This window comes from Cygnus atratus, chromosome 2 (assembly GCF_013377495.2).
Source record: "Cygnus atratus isolate AKBS03 ecotype Queensland, Australia chromosome 2, CAtr_DNAZoo_HiC_assembly, whole genome shotgun sequence".
Lineage (NCBI taxonomy): Eukaryota > Metazoa > Chordata > Aves > Anseriformes > Anatidae > Cygnus > Cygnus atratus.
Genome location: NC_066363.1, coordinates 110,454,872 through 110,473,916, shown reverse-complemented (window position 1 = coordinate 110,473,916; position 19,045 = coordinate 110,454,872). Strand labels below are relative to the sequence as shown.

Sequence of the window (19,045 nt, the reverse complement as noted above, 5' to 3'; positions counted from 1 at the left end):
TCTCCTATGCCACTGAGACCACTACTGCTACGTTTTCTTTCATTTTGCTCTGTCTTTTAAAAAAAGGCTTACTTTAATTAATATTTTTATATTTATTTTATATTTATGTTTTATTTCACATTTGTATTTTAAATTTTAATTTATAAGCAGTCTCTTTTCAACAATAATAACATGAAGAAATGTTTTCCTGGGGAAGAACAAAGAGTTAATTTTTTACTGGTTGGCCCCAAGTGACCCCTTGTTCCCACTGCCTTTGAAATTACTGGAGTTTGCTTAGCCTGAAAAATTACAGCTATAGGAAAACTTACATTTCAGTGTTCTATTTTAAAAAGGAACAGCAGAATTTTAAAAATAGCATCACCATCTTTTTTTTCCTGACTGTGGCGTCTCCAGCCCAAGTATGTTGATGCAATTTCCAAAGCACTAAGAAATGTCTTAGGTCACATTTAAGTCAGGTCAGCCAAATCCAGGATCAGTGAAAAAATGAGTTGTTCATCTGTTCTGGAATGAGATCTTTCTTCCCATCATTCTTAGTTATAAAGATATCTTTTGTGTGGTTGAGGCTAAATTTAAGCCCAGGCTGAGTGTATTTGTGTACTATCTATGCGTGTTTTATGCATCAGCAGAGCACTCCATTACTGGTAGGCTGCACACACAATTAGGGCTTTATGATCTTTGAAGTCGGTTAATACAAAGATTTATGTATTTGCAGCAATAGAAAGCCTGTGAAGTCATGGGGATAGATGTTTTGTAGACCTACAGTCCGATTCTCCTTTGAGTGGTGTTGGTTTAGCTCCACTGTCTTCAGTGGCATCCATCCTCACACCATCTGAGCACCAGAAGAGCAGAAGAAGGAAACCCATCCCTCAGTGCATGCCCGGGGAGGTCCACTCCTAGAGAGCTCGCTTTTATTTCAGACCACTGGGGAAAGCACCAAGAGAGAGAGCAGGCTCCACGGCAGAAATCAAACCTTGCAGCACGCTTCTTCCACCGAGCTGCTCACGGCAGCATCCTCGGGCTGGCACCGCGGAGGGGCCGCTTCACCGGCGGGCTCCTGCCCGCCCGCCTGCCCACGATGCTCCCCAGGGCACGCCAGGGCGCAGGAGGGCAAGGCAAATCCACGGCCACGTGGGTGAAAATGAAGGAAACGGTAAGGCGAAATACGCTCATTTAATACGTGCATTGCTATTTAGTAAAGAAAAAAAGGTTTTATAGGTGCTTTCTTTCCTTTCCAAAGCATTTAGCTACTGCAGGAGGCTTGAAAAGTAAAATGGGTTGAGCTTCAGCAGATCTATAGTAGCAGTTAACTAGCAAAGGAAAGTCCATGTGTAGCTGTTTCCTGGTGTTATAATGTTTTGATAACAATGGTACACAAAGACTTGTTTTGTTTAGCGTGCGCCATGTTGCTGCATTTCAGACAAAGTCTCAATTCACTGAGTTGAAGACAAGGTCTCGATTCTTTCAGATTGAGGCAAAAACCCGGGATGAATGTTTGACAAAAGCATGGATCTGAAACATCCCAAACTGCAGGAGTAAGGAAGCAGATTAGTATCAAATTCTACTTCCAGCTATGATGAAAACAAGGAATAGACAAACACGCAATTTCTAATTGGAAGGACAAATTTAGGAAAAAATGTTTTCCCTCAGCATTCCCTAGCTAAGCCTGAAATCCTGAAGTTGAAAATATTCTTCCTATTCCCTGCTCACCCTCCTTACCCCAGGCAGACCTGTCCTCTCTGGGCTGAGATTCGCTCTCACCCAGCAGCCAGTTTCCCTTCAAGAGCAGAGCAGTTTTGTTTACCACCCCCAGGTGCAAACCTCATTAACTGATGTTTACTTCTTTTGTGTTTTCAGCTTTCAGTAATGAGCCGGGTTAATGGATAGTGAAGATGGCGGTGGTAGGGAGAACGGTAAGGAAAGTTCAGGAGCTGGTTTTACACCTTTGAGCTTTACAGGCTCATAGGCACTATGGCTCTCAGCCATTTAGCTACAAAAAAAAAATTAAAAAAAAAAAGAGAGAGAGAGGAAAAATATGGTCCTTTTGCATAGGTTTTGGTTTATTGTGTATTTTCATTATTATTATTATTACTATTCAGGATGGTGGGAAACAAAGCATAGCCAAGCCCCTGACATTTCACAAGTTATAAATACTGTACAAAATTCTACTTCTGGCACCAGAAAATGCTTTCTCCTGTTGTTCAAAGTGACTCCAGATGCTGATGTACTTAGTATACAGCACAAGTAACCAGACTGGAATGAAAAAGCACGGTAATTGAGTTTACATTCATCTGTCAATATTCCTAAGGGACAGACTGTTCCGTCTGCCAAGTCTGCTCCGCTTATGCGTGCATAACTTCAGCGGACTGGAGATTCCCACAGTGGAGTCTCCCCCGTGAGCAGGGGATCTCTGCTGCTGTTATCGGTGGAGATGGTGAGCACTCCAGTTCTGGTCGTCCCCCCGTCTCCCACAGTATGGGGAGGTGGGATGAAGTTTTTTTTCTGGAAATGAAAGAAAAGGTTGTAGTAGAAATGAGGATTTCAGTATCATATCTTCCCCTGACCCAGGCTCCATATTAGCTTCTCCATGGGCTTTTCAATGCTTCCCACTATTGCGATATCTGAGAGCTTCATATACGCATGTATTTCTCTGTGTACTATATTAGTGAAGTGAAGGATTGTCATCCCTATATGTGAAATAAAACACGGGGATAAAAGTTATAAAGTTTCTGTAACTTTGAATGAGCAGCCTGGGACAGTTAGGAGCTGACTTTTCCAAAGAACTTGGGTATTTTATATGTTAAATAGCTATGTATTTGACTAGCCACTGTCCCTCATTTGAGACAGTTCCGTGAGAAGGGATGTCTGTGCAACTTGGCCATACAAACAGCAGCAACCTCCGTCCCAAACACAAGAGCAAATCGATACCCATAACAAAACAGACATGAGAGAAGAAGCTACTATGGCCAATGTCCCGTAAATCTTGGAAAAACATGGAAGAAAGAAGAGATGGGAGAATCTGTGAGACAAATCAGCAAGGGAATATTTGGTCCTAGGATCTGGGAAAATTTTTCAGAGGAAAACTGAAACAAGGAGCCTCTTCTGCTGATTTGGGGGTGACAGGAGCTGGTGGGCACAAGGAGAGGAATTGCCTCCTGCTGATAGATTTCTTCAGCCTTCAAAGTGCATCTAACTCAGGGAAGAAGTGGATCCACCCCAAATTCCCCTTCTAGTAGAAGAAAACCTTAGCACATTGGCTGCAATGCTATGCTGAGGCACAAGTCCATGGATAAAAGCATCTGGTTCCCAATTTGAAAAGCAAGCAGCTGCCAGTGCACAACAGGTCTGAGGCTAAGTGGGTTGGATCCACGGTGCGCACACACCATGAAGCTGCTATGGATGGCTGCAGCGAATCTTATCTGTCAGATATAAAACCGGGAGGACTCACAAACACGCGTAAGGGGAGTTGGGATCCTTTGTGCCTGGCAGGTCAGACCTGCACGGGCCTTGCATAGCTGGGCTTCCCTCTCTGATCTCTCCTGGTCTTAAGTGTCTCGCTGAGGAATCTGGCCTGGCCAGTGGCAAGCTGCAGTTTCCCTCACAGACCACTGCGAGCATCTGGGGTTTTACCACGGGTGGTGGTGCCTGTGGTGAGTATGAAAGCTTGCAGTTAGGCAGGAACCTGACCTGATGAAACAGAGCCCAAGCATTTCACCCAGCGTAAGCAGGAGCAGGCCCGCTCCTCCCGGCCTCCCCTGCAGAGGAGATGGGCGGGAAGGAAAGAGCCGGCCGTGCGGGCAGGCAGGAGGAGGCCAGGCACCTGGAGAAAGGCAAGTCTCAATCCCAACAGCTGAGCCCCTGAGACTTTCTGAGCATGAGCCGCTACAGCTCTAGCTGCTGAGCTCAGATGCCTCTTGCTTTGCTTTCCCATGAGGGAAGGACACTTGTGCTGGCACCAGCACAGGTAGGACCCGAAACCACAGTTAGAAACCTCATTCTGCAGGTACCCACAGTAGTCCTCTGCCCACACCTCAAAGCAATGACATGCTGGTGGAAGGAGGGGATCAACTCTGGCCATGCACAAACATGTTGTGCTGTGGCACCTGAAGGTAGATGACCGTGTCCTAGTGAGGGTGGGATACGTGTCTGAAGGTCAGGCCACGTGGTGGCATCTCCCACTGTGCAGGGGGCTTAGCAGTGCACCAAATTTTGGCCAGCCAGAGGAGCCGTGCAGCGAGGAGAGCAGGTTCCCAAGGGTCCTGGCTGCGTGGTGGGTGCCCCATGGGGCTGGCGTGCCCTTCCCATCCCGACAGCCACAGCAGACGTGGGACCTGCCCGTGCTCCCACGCCTCAGGCAGCCATCGCTGCAGTGAGAGATGGGGAAATGGGAGAGGCGAGCTAGTGGGAAAGGGGTAAACAGTGTTTTGCTCAAAGTGGCGAATGTTCTTTGCTCAGCAGTTGTCCTCAACCACCCCAGCATCCCAGGCTAAGCAACCTTCACAAAACTTGTCCGTGCAGAGACTGACCCAAGCCAACATCTGTAAGGGAAAGCAAACAGGAGAGTGGACAAATTCACCTCTTTTAAGGCTGGAAGATTGCCACCCATTTGAAATATGTTCACAGACTCAGTTTTTCCTCCTTTGTCTGTGCCAGGCCTTTAGGACACCTCCTCCTTATGTTCCTACCCTATAAAGAAAGGGAAATAACTAGGAAGTTCAGTGCCTCATTCCTCCACTCACCTCTGCTCAAAATTTACTGCAGTACTACAGTTGTGGTCCTCAGCTCTGCTCATTCTCAGATTCCCTTGCTCATCCTCAGTTCAGCCTAAAGAAATAATCAGCAATGGCATTTTCCTCTCTTTGCACTGTGCAGGAGGGCTGCGTTTGGGTCTCAAGCCTTTGAGGACTCCTCTAGGAGCGAACATATACTTTCCCAAAACAAGGACTCATCCTCCTGGGCAAAATGGTCCAGGTGGGAGTTAGAGAACCAAATATATTTATATGAACTGCATAACACTTTATGATAATAGAAGAAATAGTAAGCTCTATTTCTATTTATGATGGGGTAAGTCACAAGGATAAAATACGAGCTATTTACGCCCACCACAGCCCTTTACCTCCCAGAGGCACAGACTCAGAGCTCGAAGGAGCCCTGCTGCGGGGCATGGCAGCGAGCGGCAGCCCCATGCCTTTGCCAGGAGGACGGGCTGCAAGCCTGGAAGCACACGAGCAGCTTTTCCAGCTGCCATCAGGGGTTACGGTGCCCTGGATCTCATCCCCAGCCCTGGGTGCTGCCGCTGGTCGCCATGCCCCGGTGTGCAGGGCACTGTGTCCAGTTTCGGCTGCGTGTTGCTGGGCTCTGCTGCCGTGGTTGTTCCCTTCCCCCTCCACATCCATTGCTGCTGAGTGCTGAGAAAGGCAGCAGTGGGCAAAATAAAGGGCAGCAAGCAGCCTTGTGGCCTACCTGGTTTTTGTTATTGTTTTTTTTTTTTTTTTTTTAATCCCTCTCCAAGCCAGAAAGTTCCTCAGCGCGAGCGAGCCAAAATGAACCTTGGCACCAGCACCATCTTTCTCCCTGCCTGTTAGAAACAAAATGTTCCCCAGCATCCATGGAGGTTTTTCCCTCAGCCGATGGCCTCCAGGCTGAGCTCCTGTTGCTCTGGCAGGAGATGCTGAGCAATGTGATCCGCTGGGATCCCCGGAGGGCACCCTCTGGAGATGCACCAGGTCTCGAGGAGCGGTGTCCCTCCTGTAGCAGCAGCAGTCGTGGAAGGGCTGTGACATGGTTGCCATTGCTCACCGTCTGCACAACGTGCAGAGCCTTGGAGCCCGCGCTGTCTCTAGGCACCTGAGTGTATCCCTAGTGAAGGGTCAGCGTTGGAGCCATACAGTCCAGTAATTCTTCTGTTTGGGTATCTTTATTTTTTATCAACAATACTTATTATTATTTGATCTTACATTTATTTCCAAGAACGCTGGCAAGGAATATCGTTAAAAAGATAACAAGATCTTCAGGAAAGAAAGAAATCCACACATCTCATCCTGGATTACTTTTTTTTTCTGTGTAGTTTTATACAGAGAGGAAACTGAAACAATCACAGGCTGTGGATGAACACCAGCTACCAAATTTTATTTCAGAAGAATATTGATAGGAAATTAAGATTATCACAGGAAAAGGACATAACTTTTATTGATGCCTGTGGGAAATGCCGATCACCTACATGCTTCAGTAATCCAGCATATGTATGGTATTTGTTGGATAACTCCAAGTATTCCCTCTGCACTCTAACCTTCTTCACCCAAAAGCAGAAGCTAAATTCATTCGTATCATTCCCACACTAACAATTACAACAAAGCAGATGTTTCAGCATATGCTTAGAAGGATTCTTCTCAGTCCAGTGGAAAGGAGAAGTATCAGTGAGAAAGGAAGGCTGTATCTTTCACCACCTAGAAAACAATTATTTGGCTGCTGTGAGGCTCTTGCTCTCCTCAAAAAGCAGATGGGTGCAGAGAGCAATTAGTGTAGCCAAAGTTTTCTTAATATCCGGGATAAAATCCTAGTTATCACAGTGAGAATTTTTTTCTGTCCCATACGGAGGGATATTTTTTCTCATTATGTATGTATTCTGTCCAGTGCTGGGGTGATGAACAGTAAGCTTCCTAGCAAACATCAGATTAGAAGAGTCTTCTGTATTTAGGAATATCTTACTCACCAGAAGTATATTTAGTGAACTGTTGATGGATGCCTTTGCTTCAGAAAACAGTAACAAATGTTGGTTCTTAACGTCTTGAGATTAGAGGTGATGAAGAGCATCTTGCAAAACTGGCAGTGTCCCTACTTTCTATCTTACCAGCCTTTCCACTGTGCTCTAAGACTGTTCCAAAAAAGTGGCAGGAGGAAGAACCAGTGATACTGCTTGTGATCATTTGTATGGGGAGATAATCAAACTGCATTTTGAGAGGTAACGGCCACATGCTACAGGTACTGTCATTATAACTGCAAGTACTGCAGGCTTCCCCAAATTCACCCATTTTCTAATTCCTCCACTGGGAATTGGATAGGTCTGTGGATGCACAAAGTGTCTTTTGCTGCTGTGGGTTCCAAAACAGAAACGAAAAAATGCTCAAAACTTATTGCTCATGCAAAGGCCATGCTTCAACTTATATGCAATGATAGGGAAATACAGCTCTGTGTCCAGATGTGTTGATCTACACAAAATCAGCTTCGTTGTGCTGTGTGGGGCTGTCTCTATAATACAACCTGACATTTTCAAAAGTGGAAAGAGTTATACAAGATTACATGTTCCTCTAGAGACCGAGTTAATTTCAAGCCCCAAAGATAATCGTGGAGCCTTGTGCTGCTTCCACATATTGATGCTATGAAGCTAAACTTCCTATCCGTGCAGCAACCTTACCAATAATAGCAAGCAGAGGGGATTTTCATCTGAAATCAGGATTTCTCTCAGTGCTACTCACTATTACACATTCAACTAAGACAAGCAATCTTTGCAACTGTCATGACTTTCATTCCGCAACCAAACTGAGGAGATGTTTGTTAAATATCAAATTCCAGTTCTTCGGACAATTAACGTGTTGGCAAGGCTCCTGCCGTGATATCTGTTGGCCAGTCGTTAGTACATTGAATTATGCATACTTGCAATTTGATCTTGACCAATGCAATTTCCTTTCCTTCTTTAGGAATTCTTCCACTGCCTTTATGCCCAAGGGATAGATAGAGATGATAGCTGTATACAGAATGCTTCAGTTGTGAGGCTAATACTTAAAAGATGATTCTACTTCTGTTTATAGTGATGCTCTGCTCTACAAAGTCCATTGTAACAATCTGTGACATTTAGCATTAAAAAAAAAAATAATAGGAAAATGTACTTGCATTTACCCAAAAGGGCTCTTTTTGTAATTTATTAAGCCCATATCTTTGGTTTATATGAGGGACTGTGGATTATCTATGACAGAGGGGCAGAATGACATGCAGAGGGTTGTCATTCAGTAGGATCTGCATCTTTCCACAATAGAAAAAAATATGAGTTTTCCTTTAAAGATAAGTTAGCACTATCTAAGCATATACGAAAGCAGATTTGAGTTAGCTGGCTGTGGAAATTACCTTAACTGTATGTGCCATGTCAAGTGGCAGGACAGCCCAATGATAGATTTGCTTCTGACCTGAGTCACAAAGCACTTCAGAGCTCAGGTTGTGCAGGCCAGGGTGATCTTATCAAAAATGGAAACTTCTGAGGAGGCATTAGAGCTGTACCTGCAATAAAAACATTGTTTTAGATTGTGATTTATACTTGTATGATATCTGCAGATTTTTTTTTTTTGGTACTTTAACAACTTACGGTAAGTTTAACTTTTTCTTTTTTTTCTTTTTATATGGCCTTTGGAAGTCAAAGTCATTCATCTCAGAGACAATTCTTTTTCCTGTGTTCTGTGAAATTTCTGCGTGAGACTCCCTGAAACATTCATTGTCGGAAATGGCCGCGGCTTTTCTCCTGTTGGTTTCTCCAGGAAAGGTCAAGGCAGGCAGCCAGTAGGATGACTGGACAACGTCACTGCTTTAAAGACCTGTGAGTTCTCACTGACACTGAAACAGTAACGGGCGATGGAGCATTAGGAGAAACTACACTGCAAACGCAGGATGAAATTTCAAGAGCAGATTGAATAGGGAAAAGGGTTAGGAAGGTTTAGTAAGGCAGAGGGAACAAAACCTGATTTCTCCTAACCACTCTCCCAGCTCTGGGATCTGGACTACATGACTCCTACTTATGTCTGACATCATACCTCCACCCCAAAGCTGAAGGAATAAATGCCTGCAAACACAGTTTTTGTTACTGAGTAAGTGGCAAGAATCTGGGTTTCTTTTACGTGTTGTAGGGTCCTGCCCCCCCGCCTCGCTTTTTTTTCCTTAATAAACAATCTAGCATGTACAATTCCTTGTGCCCCAGTCCTTAAAACACTGCCATTTAAGCTTCAGAGCCAGTTCCTGACATACTGGAAAAGAGCAGATTTAGGATTCTTGGTGTAATCTTTTTTGTCCCTCCCCACACGCATATGTTTTCTTACAAACTCTTCCATGACACAGTCATATTGCAGACTTTCCCACAGGATGCATGCCTCATGCTGTACAACACAGGATAATCACACCCAGTGGCAGAAATCAATTAGCATAGCAATCTTAATCTGGTATTTCCTAATTTTCCTAATTTCCTTATCCTTCAATGCTCAGCCGTGCTAATCTAAACAATATTGTTTAATGTAATTTTTGTATGTTATCATTTAGATATATGTATACGTGTTTGTGTACCTCTCCATCTATCTGTATCTCTTAATGTATTGGTAAACACAAAAGAAAAAGATAAAAGTTGTTTGTTTTTTATTCTTTCGGAACCGTTTGATCTCTCCTTGCTTGTTTTAGCAGCTGCCTGACTGTTTTTCCTCGTATGTAAACTTCAAAGTCAATCAGAGGTCAAAGCTCTGGACGAAGACAGACTAACGAAAACAACGGTGGTGAGCACATGCGATGTGAAGGAGCTGAGGATCTCGGTGTAGCACATCACCTCCTTCCAGATGAGGGGGGAAATTATCGACGTCTTGGATGCAACGTTTCTTGATCCGGACATTTGATGTGGTTGTCAGGGCTTGAATACTCATTGGGAAACAGGTTTCGCAGAGAACTGAAGGGTACAGCCATGCGCTGCAGGACTTGACATTCTCTGGCTATTCTTGGTTCAAGTGATCTGGAAATAGCTTAATAGATTACCGTAAAAATGCTGGAGAAAAACAGCCTTTTTCTGGTTTCTGTCAGATGCAGAGGGCTTCAGGGGAGGGCATAGGTTTTGATTCCCAATGTGCTATTCTATATTCTGTTAAAGGGGAAATGAAAGAGAAAGGAAGCCCTGGAGAGGCAGCTTCTGCAGCAGAGCAGCATGGAGCATGTTCTGTAGACGTATGCAGTGGTGGCACAGGATGTGTCTTGAGTTTGTGCTTTTTTTTTTCCCTTTGGGAGAACATCTGCCTTTTCCCTGTTCATCTGTCGGCGGGATCAGGCCCCTGCTTGTGCAGAAGCCGGAGGATGCTGGTGGCAAAACATCAGTTACAATATCATTATTTCAATTATTTCCCTCAAATATATTAGTGTGCATTTGTTGCTTCTTCCACACCCGCAGCGAATTAAAAATTGAAATCAAATAATGCCCAAGTTACGCTTAAGCTAAAAGCCAAACTGTGAACACCGGGGCTGTGGGCTGTGCCCAGAGACCCTCCTCTAGAAGGCACGAGAAAGACACGTTTCTTTTTCTCAGGGAAGCAGAGGAGTTTCCCACAGAGGCTGTGCCTGTGCTGCTCTGGAACTCGTGGAGGGGTAGATGACCGAGAGCAATGGGGGGAAATGTTGCAGGCCCATCAGGCAGGTGCTGTGGGAGGAGAGCACCTTTTTCTAGCTATGGGCCTCCTGGCAAGGGCTAAGAAGAGTTTCAGTCTTAGGAAGTATTTGAAACTGTCCCTGATTCAAGGAATATGTGGCTTATGGTCCCTGGTTAATGTGGCCAGAAGCAATGTTGTTCTCTGTATCTTCTCATTCAACAACCTTTTTCTGCTCAGTTCCAGGCCATTTAGCATCATCCTTTCCATTAATGATCTTCACATCAGTTTTCATTTTAGCTGAAAGTATTAATTTTCAGACCAGTTTCAGTGAGTTTTGCAAGAATTACAATTTTACTCACTTTTTCATGACTATTCATCACTAATACCATTCTGTTTACCCCTAACTTCTATGTCCCTAAGCATTAATGCAAAAGTGAAGGAAAAAAATACAGCAAGAAGTCAGTGAGAGAAAAGAAAGAAAAGTGTGAAGTACCTCTGTGAAGAGCCGTGTGGGTGCAAAGAGAAGCTAAAAGGATGCAGGGAGAGAAGTTGGGAAACAAAAGAGGAGGAGAGAAGCTGGCCGGGGGCTGCCCTGCTGGGAGGAAGGGGAAATGGGAGCAGAAATGGGAGCAGGGTGATTAGGTACGGTCTTCAGGCAGAGGATGGAGAGCTTGCAGGGATGGGGTAAGGGGCAGGAAGGAAGCAAATAAAGAGTGCAGGGGGATGAAGTTTGTGCAGTGAGAAAAAGAGATTGCCTTAGCAGCAGCATTTCGCGTTGCGTGCTGGTGGACTGCATCGTGTGTAATCAGCTTGAAGTAGCCGTCGTGATTCTTCAGGAGACGACCTAGAGGAGAGTACTGTGGCTTTATTTGAATCCTTTCCTAACCCGGGGTCTCTCCACATAAAGGCTGAGCATTGTGCTGCACTGAGTGACAACTGGAGTGTGTTGCGTTTTGTGCATTGTCATTGATTCTATATGCCTTTTGTGCCGTGCCTGCTGAAAACAAAGGTCAAGTACCAGCAGATTCTGTTTTCTCTGAGAGATTTAACTAAAGCCTGAGGATAAAGGCAGAGTGCTAGAAACAGCTACTGAGTGTGAAAGATGTTTAAATTTGCCTTACTATAACTTCAATGTCAGTTTGTCCATAGCTGCTTTGTAATCATTTTTTATTTTCTTTTGATGAAATGACAGGAGAGTAAACATTTTAAAAAATCCAGATGAGTCTTACAGATGATATCTTCTGTAAGTAAATCCATTGTTCAATACAGGCTTGGAAAGAGGTGCTAGGAAACAGAGTGAGGAAGCACACTAAGTAGGACGCAACAATTTCTGTTCATAGTTTTGGTGCTAGTAATTTAGTGAGTGTAAATTGTAAGGCTCCAAATGGACTGGGTTGCATAAGGTTTTCATATCCCCTAGTGACAATAACAGCAAAGGTTATTGTATTAGTCTGCAGTGCTTTTGAAGGTTTTGATTTTGCCATACCTACAGGGTTTTTTTTTTGTTTAAATAACAATAAATAAAATAAACCAAAACAGAATCTTAAGAAAAGCCAGGTTATTGAAACTGGATGCAGTTAATTTACTGGCAGATACCAAACATGAGATCCCACACAGCTACTCCACTTCAGCACGCACTGATCCTTCAGCTTAGCAGGTGATAAGGCAGGAATTCGTGCTCAGCTGGCGATAAGGCAGCGCGTAGCTGCCTCTGGAGCACACAGAAGCGTCATGCAAATCTGGCAGCGCTCGTGTATCAAGTCGGCAAGACAGACAGGATGAAGTCATACGTCTACGGGAGCAAGAAACCATCCAGTTTACCCACAGTTTTGAAATTATGTATGAGTAATGCAGCTACTTCTCCCGGTGTAGGATGTTGTGTACGGGACATGTCTTGCACACTGTGAGTCTAAAACCAGCCAGCTCAGAATACGCCATAAACAAAGAAAGTCCGGGGACCTGGAGGTACAGGGCAGACCACGCTCCAGCACCACACATCCCTGGGGGGAATTACCCTCCAGAGCACAGACAGAAACTCTCTGCAGGTGCAAGTGGGGACGTATTTCACAGGGGCAGCCCCTGTGGCGCTGTGGGATCACCGTGAAACCATTAAATTTCACGTGGAAGCTGGCCAGCAGAGCCCCTAGCCCCTGGCTGCTCCACTGAGATGCTCTTTTTAGTGAGCAAGCTGCTGTGCGGTGCCGGGCGGCAGGCCCCCGGACTTCCTGCGCAGCTCCGCGCCGCTGTGCAGACATCCATGCCTGCAGACATGAGTCATTTTGGGGAGTCTGCGGGGTTTTGCAACAGCCTGAGCAGGACATGACAAAGTCAGTAGCAGAGAGTGTGCTCAGAAGAGCCAGGCAGCCCCACCGTGCTCACACTGACGCTACAAAGACGACCCCGTAAAACGACCTGACAGCTGCTGGGGATGGGTGGGAGCGCAAAGCTCCACCTGGCCAAGAGCAGATCATCTCCCCCGTGTGCACAAGGCTGGCGTTTCTTCCCTCCTTTCCCTTTCCCTCCTGATGGCTTTCCCTCGCTGCTCTTCCAGTCTCAGCGATGCTGAACGAGATGCCGAACAAGGGGAGCACTCGCAGCGGACAAGACGCAGGACGCAGGCGCTTTCAGCAGAGGATGCTCTCGATGAGGGTTTGCAAAACTGATTTAGAGACAGTCGCAGTTACTGCTGGCTGAGTGATAAGGCAGCAATGTTTCAGTGCCTTTCAGGAGTGACTCAAGAAGGAAATAGTAGCAGCTAACCAAAAATAATCATGTGGTCATCAAATAGGAAAAATATTGGCCACAAGACATTCTCGGCGTTATTTCCCCACAGTGCAGATAACATCAGTGACCACTGACTGCTACAACTGCGTGAATTTTTATAATTGGTTGGATTTACATTTCCAATTGCTATATTCAAACTACTGAAAGTACAAGGAACCAGACTATAATGGAGCCAGGGGCTGGTTTAGTGAAAAAGTCTTGGGTTTAAGTAGTTCCTGGCACTCTTTTGCGGTGGCCATCGTTTTATCCTCATGTGAAGGTAGCGGCATTACCCTATCTGTGCCCTACACTGCCCGCAGTGGTCCAAACCACGCCGGCACCGCCGGCAGATGTGGTTGTGCAATGCAGTGGCTGAAACACAGCTGCACAGCGCTGCAGCAAGACGGGCTTCGGGGCCAGAACAAGTAAGGAGATGTTTCCTGGAGGCCAATTTCCCTGCTGTTGGTACCTCAGGTAGCTAGCTAGAAGCTGGCCTGGGTAAGTCTGTGGGAGCAGAGCTGTAATTCCGTTTTCAGCACACGTATTTGCAGGTACAAGGACAAACTTCTAGTCTTGCCACATGGGACTAGCGGGCAGTTTGGGCTTGCGGTGGGAGAAGGCAACTGCTGCCATTCCAGCCAGCCGCATTGCACCACCATGTCTGCTACGTGTGGTGTCGACGTGGTCTGAATTACTGCGGGCGTTTTACAGCACAGATAGCATAACGAGCATGAACTCACGGCATGGTCACAGCAACGGAGTGCTGGGAACTACTTAAAAATAGATAAATGCAAGACATTTTCGTGAAAGCAAACCCAGACTCCATAATGGTTTGGGTATAGTACTTGTAGTTTTAGTAATTTGTTGAAAAGCACTTATTTTAGTTCTGAATTATTCTGTAGTTTCATAGAAATTGGTCATACAGAGAGGAATATGTGATTACGGAAGTGTAATAACGTAACTCTTTACAAACACTGCTTTTGCATATGCATTTTCACGGGTACGTGTTTGTTTCACAAGACTCCTGAAGGAAAGCTCTGCTTGCCACACAACCTTTTGTTTCTGTGGTAAAGGTGCCACAACTTTGTCTAGAAGCAACTTGGCAAGCATTTGTATGGCCACAGGCCATGAATGAGTCAATCAGCTTGTACTTTTTTTAATCCACTGCTTTACAGGACAGCCTAATCTATTCTTATGTCAGACTGCGAAATGTTATTTTGTGTCATTAGACATCTGCTCTGAAGAAAAGGACGAACATGACTTTTCAGGAGATTGCAGCACAAGATTTGGACACAGGATTTTAAATGGGATTCTGCCCTTTAAAAAAAATTCTCTCTGACATAGTCACTCCAGAAAAGAGATTCCAGACAAAACGTAGGACACACAAAACCAAGCTCATACAAGTATTTTAGATTGTTTCTAAGCATTTTTTTTTCTTTTTACTTGCTTCCTCCTGATTTCCAAGCTCAGAATAATGCCTGTTATCTGCACGCTCACCCACCCCACGTATTTGATGTGCAGGGAAATCCCACAGTTCGCCATTGGGTCAGGTAGTTTGCTGTGGATTCAGTGGTTACTGGCAGACTGTTCTGGGCTGGTGGGACCAACCTCCCTGCTGGGCTGAAATCCTGCTCTGTGCCCAAGGAAGAGGTGGCTGCACCACCAGCAGGGCTGGAAGTTCTCCTAACCTGCGCCAGGTGCCCCCGTGTGCTCAGGGACAGTTTAGGATGACTTTGCCATTCTCCGGGCCTGGTGGATGGGCTATCTTGGACTGTGTGGAAAAAGCAGGCTGAGCTGGCTCTTTTTTCCCTCTGCCTGAGAAATCAGAGTCAAGGACGTATTACTTTGGGTCTACCCCACTTTTGAAATGGGTGTCAGGAAGAAGCCAGCTCCTAGCCCTTGGTTGTCACTTTGTCAGGCTGGTTTTGCTCTCATCAGATTAGGAATCTGTGAGCCCATTTCTTCCTTTTGAACCAGTCTAAGGCAGTACTGCCGACTTGAAGCAATCAGTGTAATAACGAGGTAAAGCTGATATTAAATTACCCCCTTCCAAGCAGTAAGAGCTGAGTTACCCAACAGACATGTAGGGTGTTTTGCAACAAGAGGTAGGAAGTTTGGTGTCTTTTATCTCTGAGGAGGGAAGGGAGAGAAGAAAAAGCAAGATTAACCCTTTGATTCTAGACCTGAGAAAGCTCGCCCATACTTTCGAACATGCAGTATTCTGTGTATGCTCATACCTATAAAACTTCCATTTATACCTCTCGGATTGTTATGGCCAAACGAAAATAGAATTGTAATAAAAATCAAATGAAAATCTTCTCTGTCCTTTACGACTAGACTCCCTTGCATCTCACAGATGTGCTCTAAGAGTATAGAGCTCCACAAACACAACAACAATGGTCATGCTGGTGTAAAATAACAATTAGTTGACTGTCTGTAGTGGCATGAGATTTAACAGAAGAACTCAAAAACTTCCTGAGCATGAACAAAATCAGTAATTCGGCTGCTGTGATTTAACTATTAAAAGCCACCAGAAATTACTAAATTGACTCATTTATAATTCCTGCAGTTGAAATGAATTCAAACTATTTGTTGGTGACAAAACTTTTAAAAATTATCTTTTTTTAAGTATCTCATAGGTAGGCCTTTGAAACATGGATTTTTAAAAACTGCACATGTGGTGCCATTTGCATGCATGAAGTTTAAGGCTCAGAAGCAAGATATAAGCTATATACAATCACATGAAGATTCACGATATTAAAAAGTTGTCTATAACTTGTCCTGCAAAACTTTCGATGGTGATGAGTGTCAAGAAATGCAACTTCCATCATTCTGTCTACAGAAGGGTCATATAAAGCCAGCACCTTTTATTCCAGCAAAGTTATAAAATGTGTAATTTAGAAGTTAATTATCTGCTGAAGCCTGAAACTGTTAAATATTTCCCAGGCCCAAGATAAAAACACAGTTTTTTATGGATTTGACACAGTCTTCAGCAAATGAGCAAAGCATTTACAGGCAGTATAGATATTTAGGACAATATACATAAAACTAAAGCCAGGAGAATCAAAGCTACTTTACTTTTAAATTCAGCCTGGTTTACTTTTCAGCTATTGCCTTCAGAAGAACAATTTCAGTAAGGACTGCAGAACTAATCCAACCACAGGAAATGTGATATGTGTTATGTGGGTGAAGTAGGAATAAGGTGGGGTGGGAGAAAATTGTTCTAGGAGAGAGCTTAGGAGTAAGAACTGAGGAAATAGGAAGAACAATTCTTAATCTTGTAGATGATTCATAGCTAACAAATTAACAGCAGAAAGTCAGACTCATGATAGCTTAATCTACAAAGAGGTCTATAATGACTGTAATCACTCTACTTATAATGGAAATAAAAAGATACAAATAATTCCTTGTTGTTTTAAACCCTGATAGATGATACCATGAGGAGATTAATTTTTAGCTCCTGCTTTAATATAATCCTAATTTTCTGAAACCATTTTTTCAGGCTAAAGCTTTCCACGTGTGTTTTTTTGTTTGTTTGGACTGAGAGTTGAGTTTGTTTGGGTTTTTGAAGATTTCAAGCACAAAGTACTTGGGCCATTTTTAAGCTCCAGGACAGTGAAAATAAAAAAGCTTTTTCCCAGGGCAGAAGAAGAATTTCTGGCATCTTAACGTTTTCTGTACCCACCAAGTGGCTTCAGTGGGAAAACAGTATTTGCCACGGAAATAGTCCTTATTGAGGTATGAAGCTTTTAGCATTCCAGTGGAATTTTGTTTTGATTTGATTTAAAATCACTTGGTGAGCTTTTGCCATACATTGGTCACAGTCTTTTTCTGTGCTTTTAAAGCATAAAAGCACAGGGAGCCTACGCTGTATACGCATTCGCGGTTGATATTGGCCTGAGCCATCTGGTGACCAGATATTTACCCTGTGGATTGCTATCTCTCTCCGGGCTCACAGCTCCCCTCCTTTCCAGACGCAGCACAAGTTGCTTTGGGAGGGCCTACACGGAGTTGTTTATACAACCATGCCCTTGTCTGCTGGCAGCAGACGCATCTGTGTTTGCACTGGAGCAGACGGTCCCATCCAGTTCACTTCCCGGCTTGCAACACTTTGTTTTCAGTGGCCCATACCAGGACACTGCAAAATTTCCAAAAGGTGATTTTTTTTTCTAGCTCGTTCAAGAGAAGCCAACAAAGATCCAGGTGCCCCATTTCTTATTCATCACTCACCACATGCAGGTTGCAGGAGCAGTTTCTCCCCAGGTTTCCTGTGCTAAGCGCAAAGCAGAAGTGCTACTGTGCCTGGAAGTGCACGGTGCTGGAAGAGGAAAGAGCAGGAAACTTTGTCAAGGAGCTGGGACACATCAGAATATGCCAGGTCATGTGCCTGGAGCCCTCCATCTTTATTAATGTTAATGACACGTACTTGTCTATATAGGTATATTGCAAGGTTTCAGCATCTACAGAGGTTTGAAAGATAGTACTTTGGTTGAGTATATCCATGCCAAATTCTCTTTTGATTGATTATATTCAAATTTGTCTTCTCTTGCTAGCAATTTTTATTGTCCAGGCAATTTCTATTCTATTCTATTCTATTTCTATTCTGTTCTACTTCCTACATTTTTCCTCATCCTGGAAGAACCAAAATGCCTTTTCCTCCTGTACTAAGTGTTATGACTAATATCTGTCACTTCTCGGTTTTCTCTCCCATCGGTACCACTTTTTAACGTGTTCACTACCTCAAGCATCTTGCACTTCTAACCTACAGTCTGTAATTCCTTCAGTTTTTCCAGCATGCAGCCCGCAAGGGAAGACACGCGGTCAACAGTGTGACTGGAGCTTTCGGTTAGCTACCAGCTACTATTGCTACCAGCATTTGCCACCTAGCGCAGCTTTTTTTTCAGATTTTGCAAGTACACAGAGCTCAGTGTTGGTGTGACTTTATCAATACCTAAGGTCAGTTCAGATATGCCGACGTGCCACCAGTCCTTGATTGAAACACTGAGAGCGCCTGCGAAAGGCCTTTCTGGTGCACAGCTTTGTCAAAACGTTTTGCCTAAGGACTGTGTTTGTTGTCCACAGCCTTCAACTCAGCTTCAAGAGATATTGGCCCACACCATTAAGTGCCCTGAAGACTAGAGCTGAGGCAAACCTGAGTCAATATTGTATGGCAAACAAGGAAAAAGGGTGGTGGACCAAAGGCAGGCTTCACGTAGTGTGATTTAACTGCTGCAGGTTTCGTGCTGACTAAATAGGAAGTTGAATGTGAAGGTAGATCCCACGTTACCAACGTGGCCTAATATGGTGAACAGGATGTGGACTTATTTCTGCCTTGTGTAACTCTTCTGAAGTCAGTACTTACATCAGAAGTTAGCGAATCCTCGCCTTCTCTCACTTTCTGTGAGTGTACTCTTTTTAAAGACTCACAGTTGGCGACCTAAGAAATCGAAATCGAGATGGCCTTTAACCTTACTACAGGGTCTCTCACTTAGTCGTCCCTAGGTTTTTCATGAGAGGGTGGGGGGGTCACGGTGCCTGCTCAGAGAGGGCCCAGCTAATACTTGCCAAGTACTCCATTGCTGTTTTGTTCTTGCTTTTTGCTAACTTCCTGAAAGTGACCTTGAAACCTGCTATGATTTGAAGTCTTATTACTGTAATGTACAAGAATGTTACTTCCGTGATAAATGCTATTACATGTACTTTTTATGGTATAATGTAGTAATTCTATTTTACTGACTTCTGTATTTAATAGGAAATTGTGATCTCCGTCAAGAAATCAGCTTTTCAGTCAGTGTCAATTTGACATATTTGTCAATAGTTGTCATATTTGACATACTTTGTACGTATTTGTATCACACTAATAATAGAGGCATTCAAATATCTTACAAAACAGGCAGACAGTGTGT

General features: G+C 44.2%; 1 long non-coding RNA gene across 3 annotated transcripts; it reads left to right on the top strand.

Annotated features, from left to right (window-relative positions):
* Positions 1-602: 602 nt before the first annotated feature.
* On the top strand, positions 603-12,324 carry LOC118256781 (uncharacterized). Of its 3 annotated transcripts, none has more exons than XR_004781329.2 (4): positions 603-1,150; positions 1,855-1,910; positions 8,402-8,849; positions 9,430-12,324. It is a non-coding gene; the product is annotated as an uncharacterized LOC118256781 (long non-coding RNA). The 3 variants fall into 3 exon arrangements; XR_004781330.2 differs by lacking the exon at positions 9,430-12,324 and adding an exon at positions 6,851-6,978 and having other exon boundaries at positions 8,402-9,361; XR_004781328.2 differs by lacking the exon at positions 9,430-12,324 and having other exon boundaries at positions 8,402-9,361.
* The last annotated feature ends 6,721 nt before the right edge of the window (positions 12,325-19,045 follow it).